The sequence below is a fragment of the Herpailurus yagouaroundi genome, unplaced genomic scaffold, assembly GCF_014898765.1.
Source record: "Herpailurus yagouaroundi ecotype Mexico unplaced genomic scaffold, PumYag 163, whole genome shotgun sequence".
NCBI lineage: Eukaryota > Metazoa > Chordata > Mammalia > Carnivora > Felidae > Herpailurus > Herpailurus yagouaroundi.
This window is the reverse complement of record NW_024412404.1, coordinates 49,115,775-49,126,206: the sequence shown is the minus strand read 5'-3', so window position 1 is coordinate 49,126,206 and position 10,432 is coordinate 49,115,775. Positions and strand designations below refer to the sequence as shown.

Below are 10,432 nucleotides of genomic sequence, written 5' to 3'. Positions count from 1 at the left end.
TGAAAGGAGCCCCAAGAAGTTCACAAGGTAAAAGAGATTGCAGTTGGCCAGATGACCAAGCCCCCCGCCCCCCGCGCTTCTATTCACTTTTATCGATCTCTTTATCTGTCACTTCTGTCACTGTGCACATCTCCCATGGCATGGAAGATGAATCAGACCCCATTGCTACCATCAGCAAAGCTCTAGCTGGGCTCCTGAAAGGGGCTACCTAAAGGGGATATAGCAAGAATGGAGGCACATTCTGAAAGTTGTGTTATTTGATGGGGAATTTTCTCTCTAGCCAGCACAGGTCATCTCTGGGGGCACTGTAGCTGGATCTTGATTTGGACAATGTGAGACTAGTATATCAGTTAGAGTCCCAAAATAAAGTAGATGGCACACTCAGGATAATTCAAGGATAGTTAATTTACAAAGAGATTATTTACAAAGATGTGGATGGGGCATAGGAAAAACACAAAGCACGGTGCAACACCCTAAGGTTAATAAGGAAAGAGGGTCATCACCCCTAAACCCAAAGAGATGAGGGAGGAAGAGTTGTGTGAATCCTGAAGGAAAAAGTCATCTAGAACTGGTCACCATGTGAGGAGCAGTGACCTTGCGTTGGGTAACAGAGCTAGATGGAGGCCCTACAGAAAGATGAGAAGGGAAGTAATTCCTTACCGTCACTTCCCTTCCTCTCTTTGATTCCCTTTGGAGGTCCTGATTGGCTGCACTAAACCATCAGACAAAGTGCAAGGGTGCCTGTTGGTGTGGTCCACACAAGTCAGTCTCCAGGGACAGTGAACAGGGTGAAGACAGTGGAGAGCAGATCTGGAGAGACAAACAGAAGATGTCCAGCACAAATGGAGCCCAAAGGCACAGAAAGCTTATTACACTGAGGCCATCCTCTGTGAGGGTTGTTAGGTACATCAGGGTGGCATCAGATTGATTATTCACACACTCCCATTTTTCTTCTGAATGAGATTTTCACTGTCTACAAGGAAATGAATTGAGCAATTTTTTGTTCCCTGCAGTGTAAGGAGAATCTTTTGCCAACCACCGTCATTTAGCAGATGGTAGGTGACACTGTGAGGCCTGCTTGGCACCTTCCAAGGCAATAGCCAGGGAGAGAGCACTGGAGTCAAGAGTCCCAGGTCCCAGCTCTGGCTTTGCTCCTAAGTAACTAAGTGACTGCGGAAAAGTCACTTCTCTTGGGGCTCAGCCTCACTTTCCTAATCTAAAATAAGTGGTTATTGGATCTGATAATCTGTGATCACAGTTCTTAATCTAGAGTCCTCGTGAAAATATTTACAACCATTGAAAATTTTGCATGGTGCATAAGAGCATTTCCTATCAGAATAATAATGGTTCCCTCTTATCAAACACTTACTACCATCTAGGCACTTAGGTACTATGCTTAGCTCGTTCTCTGTCTCTTCTTTCTCTTCCCTCCTCCCTCTAGAAAATCTCATTGAATCCCCACAACAACCTTGAAGCTCATGAGTCTTTTTCTATTTTATCTTTGAGTAACTTGCCCAAGACACATGGTTAGGAAGCAGAAGAACCAGAATTGTCACCACTCTCTTTAACCCCTAAGATCATGGTCCACCTACCCCCATGTTCCCTTGACCCCAGAGTCAGACATGTGTGGTGAAGGATGCCAAATGTGCATTAACTGCTCCTGTAGAAGAGGCCTCAGGCAACATGGGGGCCACTTCCTGGAAAAGGTGTGAGAGTTGGAGTGTTGAGGTCCTCCCTGATGGCCACAGTGTGGGAGAGGTTAAGGAAGGACAGTTGAGGCTGAGTGAGTCGAGTCCTGCTGTGCTGAGTCCTAGGGGTAAAAGAGATGCCTCATAGAGCAAACCCAAAGGCCAAGGGTCTTGGAGCTGAACAGGAGTACTTCCTCTTTCATTGAAGATGGTTTTTCCTATTAACCATCTATAAATCTTGTTGGCCCATCTGATGAAGGAAGTATTGCTCCATTCTATAGTAGCCTCAGAAGGCTCTGGAGAATAAGCTCCTCCATTCTAAAGGGAGAACCCATCATACTTTCCAGAGAGCAGAGGCAACAGAAGGTTGGGGTTCTTGGGGCCCTGTGATCTGGCACATTCAAGCCACTTAAGCCACCAGAGCTTCATGCTGGGATTGCTGCTGGCTACCCTGTCACCATCTGGAGAGCCTTTCAACCAGGCCTTGGCTACCCTTTGAAAGCCAACCTGTTCTGTTGCTTATTCCAAACGGAGCAAGTGCCTAAAGAGCATCTGTGAAGCCAAGATACCCCATCTGTGAAGCTCCTAAGGTACTCTGAGTCCAAGAAGGACTTTTCGGATCCATCCTCTGAGCTCCAAAGTGGGAGAAATCCCTCTAAGCCAACTTGCAGCTTTTTTACGCCTGGTCAGTGCACGTCACCTACCGTGGAACACCAGGGACACAATTCCCCTGAGGAAATCCCATTTCTGGGAGGAAATGATTTGCTGGCCTCTCTGCAAGGGCAATGGGGACTTCAGAACTCTTCAACAGCGCACCTCAAGGTGGGGGACTCTAGTGGGTGCAGGCGGCCAGCCAGCCAGGTTTATTTCCTCTGTGCTGGCACAGCCATAGCAACAGCAAACCTTGGCAGCCCTGCCATTTGACCTGGATCACGAATGCGAAATGCTCTGCACGGCCTGGCGAATCCTCTAGATTCCACTTTGTTCTGCCAGAGGCCTTCTCTGCACACTCCATCAATCCCTGTAATCCCTTCCTTATTGCCTGGCTTCGCGGATGGCTTAACTTGCCTCCGAGCTGCCTGAAGCCTGCAGTCTGCTGCCGCTTCTGGTGCCAGAAACCCCAGTCCAGTACCCAGGGCAGGAGGGACTCTGAAGCTTTCCATCTGAGCACCAGGATGTAAAGGGATACTTGGCCCCACTGTTCTTGACCAGAGAAACATGAAGAATTTTTTGAATAGCCCAACAGTAAGGAATCAGTGGATGCAGAATGTAATCCTGCTCCCGATTTGGCCTTGGAGCCTATGCTGACATGTCAGCAAAAAAGACATGTTTTCCTTTTGCTGGTTTGCTGAATCCCACAACTTCCTACCAATGATAGTGACTTTGAGATACCAGGGAACCTCCTTTAAACTTCGGCGCCTGGCTACTTGAATTATTTTCGTGGATGGCATTTCACAGATAAAGAAACTGAGATACAGGGAGATGAGCCAGATGCCTCACAGTGGCCAAGCTAGAAAGCCAAGGACAAGACTGGACACAGCACTTACTATATGATGAGTGACGTGGACTAGCACTCTATGCACCTTCCCTTCAATCCCCAACTCGCACTTGAGGCGAACATCATCTCCCCTCATTCTTGCCGTCACTGATGAGAACGCGTGGTTCTGGCCTTAAGTTTGCAGTCCGACGTTCTCTCCGACACACCGATTTGTGTTTCTTCCACCTATTTTAAAGACCTGCGTCATTCATATTCCCTTCTTCTGAAAGCTTCCTTCTTATTCAGGAAATGAAATCTATGGATGATTTATCTTGCACTTCACTTCTTCCTGTAAAGGCCAAATTCAACCAAAAAACTCAAGAAATTCAATATTTCTTTGACCATGCACTCTGTGGGAGGCAATAATAAGCACCCAAGAGAAGAGACCCCATCCTCTAGAAATGTATCAAGTAGATGACAATGATCCAGAAATTTCCCTTTTGCAATAACTCTTGCAATTGGGAACCTGGAGCCAGTTTCAAGAATGGTCAATGAAGCATGCTAATAATTATTTTAAGTGAAATAACCCAAATATATATCAGTAGTAGAATGTACATCTAACGTGTGGGAAAGTGATACTACCCAGCAATGACATCTGAGTGAACTATAACTCTAGGTATCAATGAATATAAACCCCAAAATATACCATAGAGTGGAAGAAGTAAGGCACAAAAAAATGCAGGTGATACACATATTTACATGGAATTGAAATGTAAAAAAAAAAAACAAATAGAATAATATTTAGTGTTCATTACATAGGTGGAAAAACTAGAGGGGCACAAGCTACTAGCCAAGATGATGCCTTCCTTTGGCATCAAGGGAAATGGAAAAGGATGTGACTGAGAAGGGACACATAAGATGCTTCTAGGAGAAAATGTTCTGTGTCTTCCCTTGAGAGGTAGGTACCAAATGGTCTGTCTCATTCTTTAAATTGTATACCTGTTTTTGTAGACATTTTTATGTCTGTGTCTGTCTCATTCCCTAGAATGTGAGCTCCATGAAGGCAAGGTTTTACTTGTTTATCGCCAGACCATCAACATCTAGAAGGGTGCATAAAAAGCCAATATTCAATGCCTATTTTTGAGCAAGTGAGTGAATTCGTTACTTAATGAATATTTTCATAACATAACTTTTAGTAAGTTAATGTTTGATATAATAAAACCCATAGACAAGAGCGCTTTTGCAACAAGGTCCACAAATGCTGAGGCCTGAAGAAATGGAGTGAAATGAAGGGAGGGGTGTTCACTGTGACCAGTGTCATCTGGGGAGGATGCAGCCAGACACTGAAGATGAGAAGAGAAGACAGGGGAGGGGAACTCCAAGCCAAATGACCAACACCAGAATTACTACTATTAACTGAATTTTTTACACTGTGCCAAGATCTTATTGGACTTTCACTACAAGTCATTAAGATAAATACCATTATTACGTCCATTTCACAGATGAACTCATGGCTTTCATTGAGCTAGTAAGTGGACTTGTGGTCCAGTATGTCTGACTCTAGTAGATACACAAGCAGAAGAGGGAATATACAGGGAGTCTTCAGTAGGGGCATGGAGACTGGCTTCTGCTGGGCAGGGCTTACCAAGTTCAGCTCTGACTCGGCTCCCAATGAGCTCACTCTCCAACCAGGCCCCACTGCTCTGTGCTGGGAGCCAACTATTTGTGGGGAGCACAGTTCCTCTGCAGTGGAAGTGAGTGAGCAGCAGATGATCAGTAGTGAGTCACCTGCTTCTCATTCCGTGGTGGCAGTGTAAGCACCATTATCTTGACAGAGATCCTCCTCCTGCAAAAGGTGGGTACAGGCAGGGGAATTGGGGTTTTGCAGCTCAGATTTCCATTCGATGCATGAACACCACCTGAGGTCAATGGGATTGCAAACCAAGGCCCAACTTAGACATAACCATCGAAACTTCTGCTTGTCAACGAGAAATCCTCATTTTCCAGGGGAAATTAATATTAATAGTCAACATTACTATCATCAAAAAATGGCAGCACTTATCCAATACCAAGCCCTATGCTAAGTGCTTCATAAGAAGAACGGAATTTTCCTAAGAGTAATGTGAGGTATTTAATACCTCCATCTTACTGATCTGAGATTTTAAATGACTTGACCAAAGTAATACAAACTGTCATCCATGTCTGCAAGACTCAAATCCCTGTTGATGGGCTGCAGAACTTAGGTTCTTAACCACCTCACTCTATTGCCTCTTGGGCAGAGCAATGCAGTAAAACGTTCAGGAAATACCTAGGAAGGTGTCAAGAAAGGGCATGACGGTCTTACCCATCATGCTTAGGACTCGGGAAACAGATCTCGTTGGGCATCCTTGGGGCACTTCACCAAGATCTATCTCTCTCTTTCTCCCCTCCACCTGCCCCCAGACCTCAAGAAACTGTGAGCTTCTCTGAAAGTTCATCAGATTAGCAGGAGGAGCCTTAAAGGCTGTACTTCTCCATGCAAGATTAACAAGGATATGTGTTAAATTCCCTCCTCCCCTCTCCCCCCCCCCCCCAGAGCTCCCTGTGTTTCCCTTTTGTGTCAAGTTAAAATTCAGGCACATTTTCATCTTCATTTCACCTTGAGCTTCTATTGGCAGTGGCTCCTACCGCCTCAGATTTCAGTTTCCCTGTCCTTTCCTTCACACCACCCTAATTCCTGTAAGACTTGAACAGGGACTTAATGCTCTGAAACAGATCTGTAAGGCACCCAGGAGAGTTTGCAGCTTTAAAAAGTTAGAATAAAATTTAGAATCAAATGAAGAAGCAAATCAACACTTTCTGCTTTTATCTTATTTGTAACTTTGGGTTTTCTTAAATCATGACTCCTTCTAAAGCAAGACGGAATTTGAGTTATGAGCAAAATATGATTGGAAAAAGAAATCCTGTAATTAGAGAAATAGGATATTCAAGGTTCATAAGGCAAAAATCCTAGCCCCTCTTCTGACTATATCTTTTAAACCTGAAATGCTAAATTCCATTAAATTGCTTCTAATTTATATATTGGAAACAGAACCCAGACAGACTCAATTATCCAAATTAAGATTCATCTAGTCTCCACCCTGGGCTCAGACCAAATTGGGTCTCCTAGCTCTGCCTCCCTCATGCGCATAGCAATCACACCATTTCTCTGGTGGGTTTCGCAGATGTGGTCGGACAGCACTAGGCATTGCCGGCTGCCCCAACTCAGGAAATTAACTCTGCATGGTTTGTCCTGTGCCCTGTCATTGCTGGAACATGGAACACAGGTGAAAAGAAAACAGACCGGCTTGGCCTCATCCTGTCTCTCTCTCCAGTGCCACAGAGGCCTTTTGGGACGTTTTTGGTATCACATGGCAAGAAAATTGCCAAGAAGAGACCTTCAGAAGTCGCTGGGAGACTTAATACTGTGGTCGGATGGAAAGCTATAAAAATGAAAGAAGAAAATCAAAACAGAAGGTCAGACAGTACAAACAGGGAGTCTCAAGAGGGTGTTAGATGAAGATTTAAAATATTTGAAGATGGATGGTCCAAAAAAAAAAAAGAGGAATAATTTTAAAGAATAGACAAAACTGAAAATATGTACCATGAGCTGCAGGACAAAGAGAATTTTTCTAACACCTAAATGCTTAATAATACTTGGTGTCTGTTTGACAGGTGCAGGATTTTATAATGAAGTTTCCACCTCTCCCCACCTCTCCCTATACAACACTCTCCCATACGTAGATGAAACAAAAAGAGACATAGGTATTTGACCTTGCTAAGATTTATACCTTCCCTTGCCTGTGTCTAGAGTTTCCACTTTAGTCCATTGATTCTCAGACACTTAGCAGTGTAAATCAAGGACAGATGATACTATTACTACTCTTGACTACTACTGCTAATAACAATAGCAGCTAAGATTGAGTGCTTACTGTGTACCAGGCACTGTTCTAAGCACTGGATGAGTATGAGCTCATTAATCCTCATAGCACTTTGCTCACAGGATTAAATTTCCACATTGGATATGAAGAAGCTGGGACATAAACAGTCTACTACCTGCCTATGGTTACACAGCTTGTAAGCGATAGCATGCTGGAGAAGCTGGAGGAGAGATCAGAAGACGGAGACAACTAGGCTCAGTCCACATACCAGCGGCCTGCGGTGGTGAGGGAGGACGGGAGAAAAGCTAAATGAACTGGGAATCAAGAAAAACTTCAGGGACGCCAGAGCAACAGCAGGTAGGAAAGAATTAAGGAGAGAACTGCTTTTCAGAAACATTGTTATAGATGATGAATTGGATCAAATTTAATGCTCTTCAGGGGACGTAAGTAAAAATTTGAGATTCCTATTAGAATATTCTACGTTTTGGACCAGGTTCTCAGATTACAATTCTGCAGAGACTGAAACATTTAAGGACCCTGCTTGTATGATAGTCACACATGTAAAGTGCTTAATGATTTCACATATGTGATCTCACCAGTTAAGCACAATCTCATGAAGATAAAACGTAGGGATGATGTATATTTTTAGGGAGAGAGCAGGGAGGTGTGAGGTGCTTCCAAACAGCTTGGAAGCAAGATGGCTCCTCTGATAATTAAACTATGAAATCAACAGTGGATTCTTTTAAGGGATATTTATGGAGCACCTACTATGTGGCAGGAATTGCTCTATACAATGGGATATGGCACTTAACAAAATAAACATTTCTTGGAGCTTACGTTCTAGTAAGGAGAGAAAGAAAATAAGCAAATAAATAAATATTTACCATAGTGTCAGTTAGGAGCTGACACAATGGTTCTCAGCAAAGACATGAATGGACATCTCCAGCTCTACAAGCTCCTGCTTTCACCTCCAGGATTGAAGGTGTCACCCACCAGGAGGGGAGGGGGTTGGGAAGTTATAGAAGAATGGAAAAGGGAGTGCTACAAGAGCCCAATACCAGCAGAGCCCATAAAACAATCAAATAAATAAAAACAAAAGTAAAAACTGTAGGAGAGACATATTTCAAATCTAGCTCTGCTCCTTTCTAGCTATGTGACTTTAGGCCAGTTATTCACCCTCCCTTACTTTGGTTCCCTCCACTATAATAATACTGCCTGCATCTTAGGATTGGGGTATGCATTTAAAAAGGCAATATCTATAAAATTTCTACCACAGTGAGCCCAGTACCTGTTGTTCACTATTAACAGTATGCAGTATCCCTACTGATAAAGCTGTTGGTTCTAGGAGAATCAGTGAAACTCCTCAAGTTGACTGCAAAGACTAACATGTATCATAAGAATCCAACTTGGTGACAGTGGATCCTTACTGCTGATGACAGTTGGTGGTCCTTACTGTTGGTGACAGTAAGTGGCCCTTACTGTTGATCACAAGCCCCACTTAGACTGAAGTCTGGCACAGAGCCCAGCATAGACAGAAAATGCCCTCCAGAGATACCAGAATCAGGTGGTCGTACATTTCTCTATATTCAAAATTCTTTCTTTTTTTTCTTTCTTTTTTTTTTTTTTGAGAGACAGAATGAGAGAGAGAGCAAGTTGGGGAGGAGCACAGAGAGACAGAGACACAGAATCTGAAGCAGGCTCCAGGTTCTGAGCTGTCAGCACAGAGCCCAACGCAGGGCTCAATCAAACCCACGAACCATGAGATCACGACCCAAGCTGAAGTCAGATGCTTAACTGACTGAGCCACCCAGGCACCCCTTTATATCCAAAATTTTTATTTAATTTTCTTATTAACCAAAAGAGGCATCAGTAGTCATTACCAAGCGCTCATTGGATGCCAGCACTAAACCCATGTTCTAGAGAATATAAGGGCAAAAATTAACAAAAGGTCAAACTCAGTTTTCTGCCTTAACAAACTGCCAACTAACTTCAAGATTTACATGAACTCTTGGATCAAAAATCTCTAAGCAGCACAAAATAAGGGCAAGCCTTGGGGTTCCCCCCAAGTACCACACAGGAGATTAAGAAAGATGTTCCCTTCAGAGAAGGCTGAATCATAGGAGGATGAAGGGGGCACACTTTTGTGGAGTACCTCCTATGTGCCAGCCACCAAAACACACATTCTCGTTACTCCTCACATGCGCTGTTGGGACAGATTCTAAAGCCCATTTTATAGATGAGAACATTAAGCTTCAGAGCAGTTGAATGATTTCTTCAAAGTCATCTAGTTAAACAGAGACTGCCCCAGGATGCAATTCATGTCTGACCTTAAACTCTGTTATTTTCTCTGTTACAAGGAGGCAACATAGGGTAAAGGTCAAGAGTGCAGTGGGCTCTGGGGACATAGCTGGGATTTGAACTCCTCTAACTATGAGGTTTAGGAAAACTATTTTATCTCCTTGTACCTGTTCTCTCAGATACAAACTATTTTTCATGACAAGCTCTCTCATACAATGTTGTTGGGAATTCAATGACATAATCTTTGCTTAGTACATAGGTGGTGCTCTAAGTGTTATTTGTGATATCAAATAAGATGACACCTGTTTATAAGTCCTCTTCCCACTGGGACTTATAATGACAGCTTGTTTGGTTTCTGAATAGAGTTTATTACACAAACACCCAGTTTGCTTATAATAGGGACTGTAACTGAATCAGTGTCACCAGCCAGATTACCAGTTTTTCACAAATGTTTTCTCCACTGCCCCCAGCCCTGGCCTCCTGTGCAGCATGAGGTCCTCACACCCTTGGTTATCCTGATGCTCTTCTCAGGAGAGGACTGGAGAAAGCAGTCAATGTCTATATTATTTCTGAACTAAAAAGTGTTTGAGCCGAGGATTTAGAAAAAAACAGATCTGCTGAGTCAGCAAAGGTTTAGGGTAAAGCATCCTTTCACAAAACAACCCACTGAGAATGGACAGCTTCACCATAGCAGCTTAAGAGATATCTTGGGGTAAGAGACAAGTTGTAATCTTTCTCATTATCTGAGTCTAAGTACTGAGGAAAGTCTTTATGCTGACAACTGGACTTTTAGCATAGTGCAAAACAGCCCTTTGTAAAGGTCTATCAGATGTCATTGATTCATTTAGAAAATATATAATGAGCACCTACTATTTGCCCTGACAGGCACTGATCTAGGTAATGAGGAAAGAGTAATGAAAATAAGCAGGGGCGCCTGGGTGGCTCAGTTGGTTAAGCGGCCAACTTTGGCTCAGGTCATGATCTCACAGTTTGTGGGTTCAAGCCCTGTGTTGGGCTCTGTGTTGACAGCTCAGAGCCTGGAGTCTGCTTTGGATTCTGTGTCTCCATCT

At 43.5% G+C, this 10,432-nt stretch overlaps 1 long non-coding RNA gene across 1 annotated transcript; it reads right to left on the bottom strand.

Moving 5' to 3' along the window:
* Nucleotides 1-448: 448 nt before the first annotated feature.
* Nucleotides 449-5,009, bottom strand: LOC121037551 (uncharacterized). The gene is made up of 3 exons (XR_005793827.1): nucleotides 4,811-5,009; nucleotides 3,236-3,514; nucleotides 449-810 (listed from the first exon to the last, which is right to left on the bottom strand). It is a non-coding gene; the product is annotated as an uncharacterized LOC121037551 (long non-coding RNA).
* Nucleotides 5,010-10,432: the final 5,423 nt, after the last annotated feature.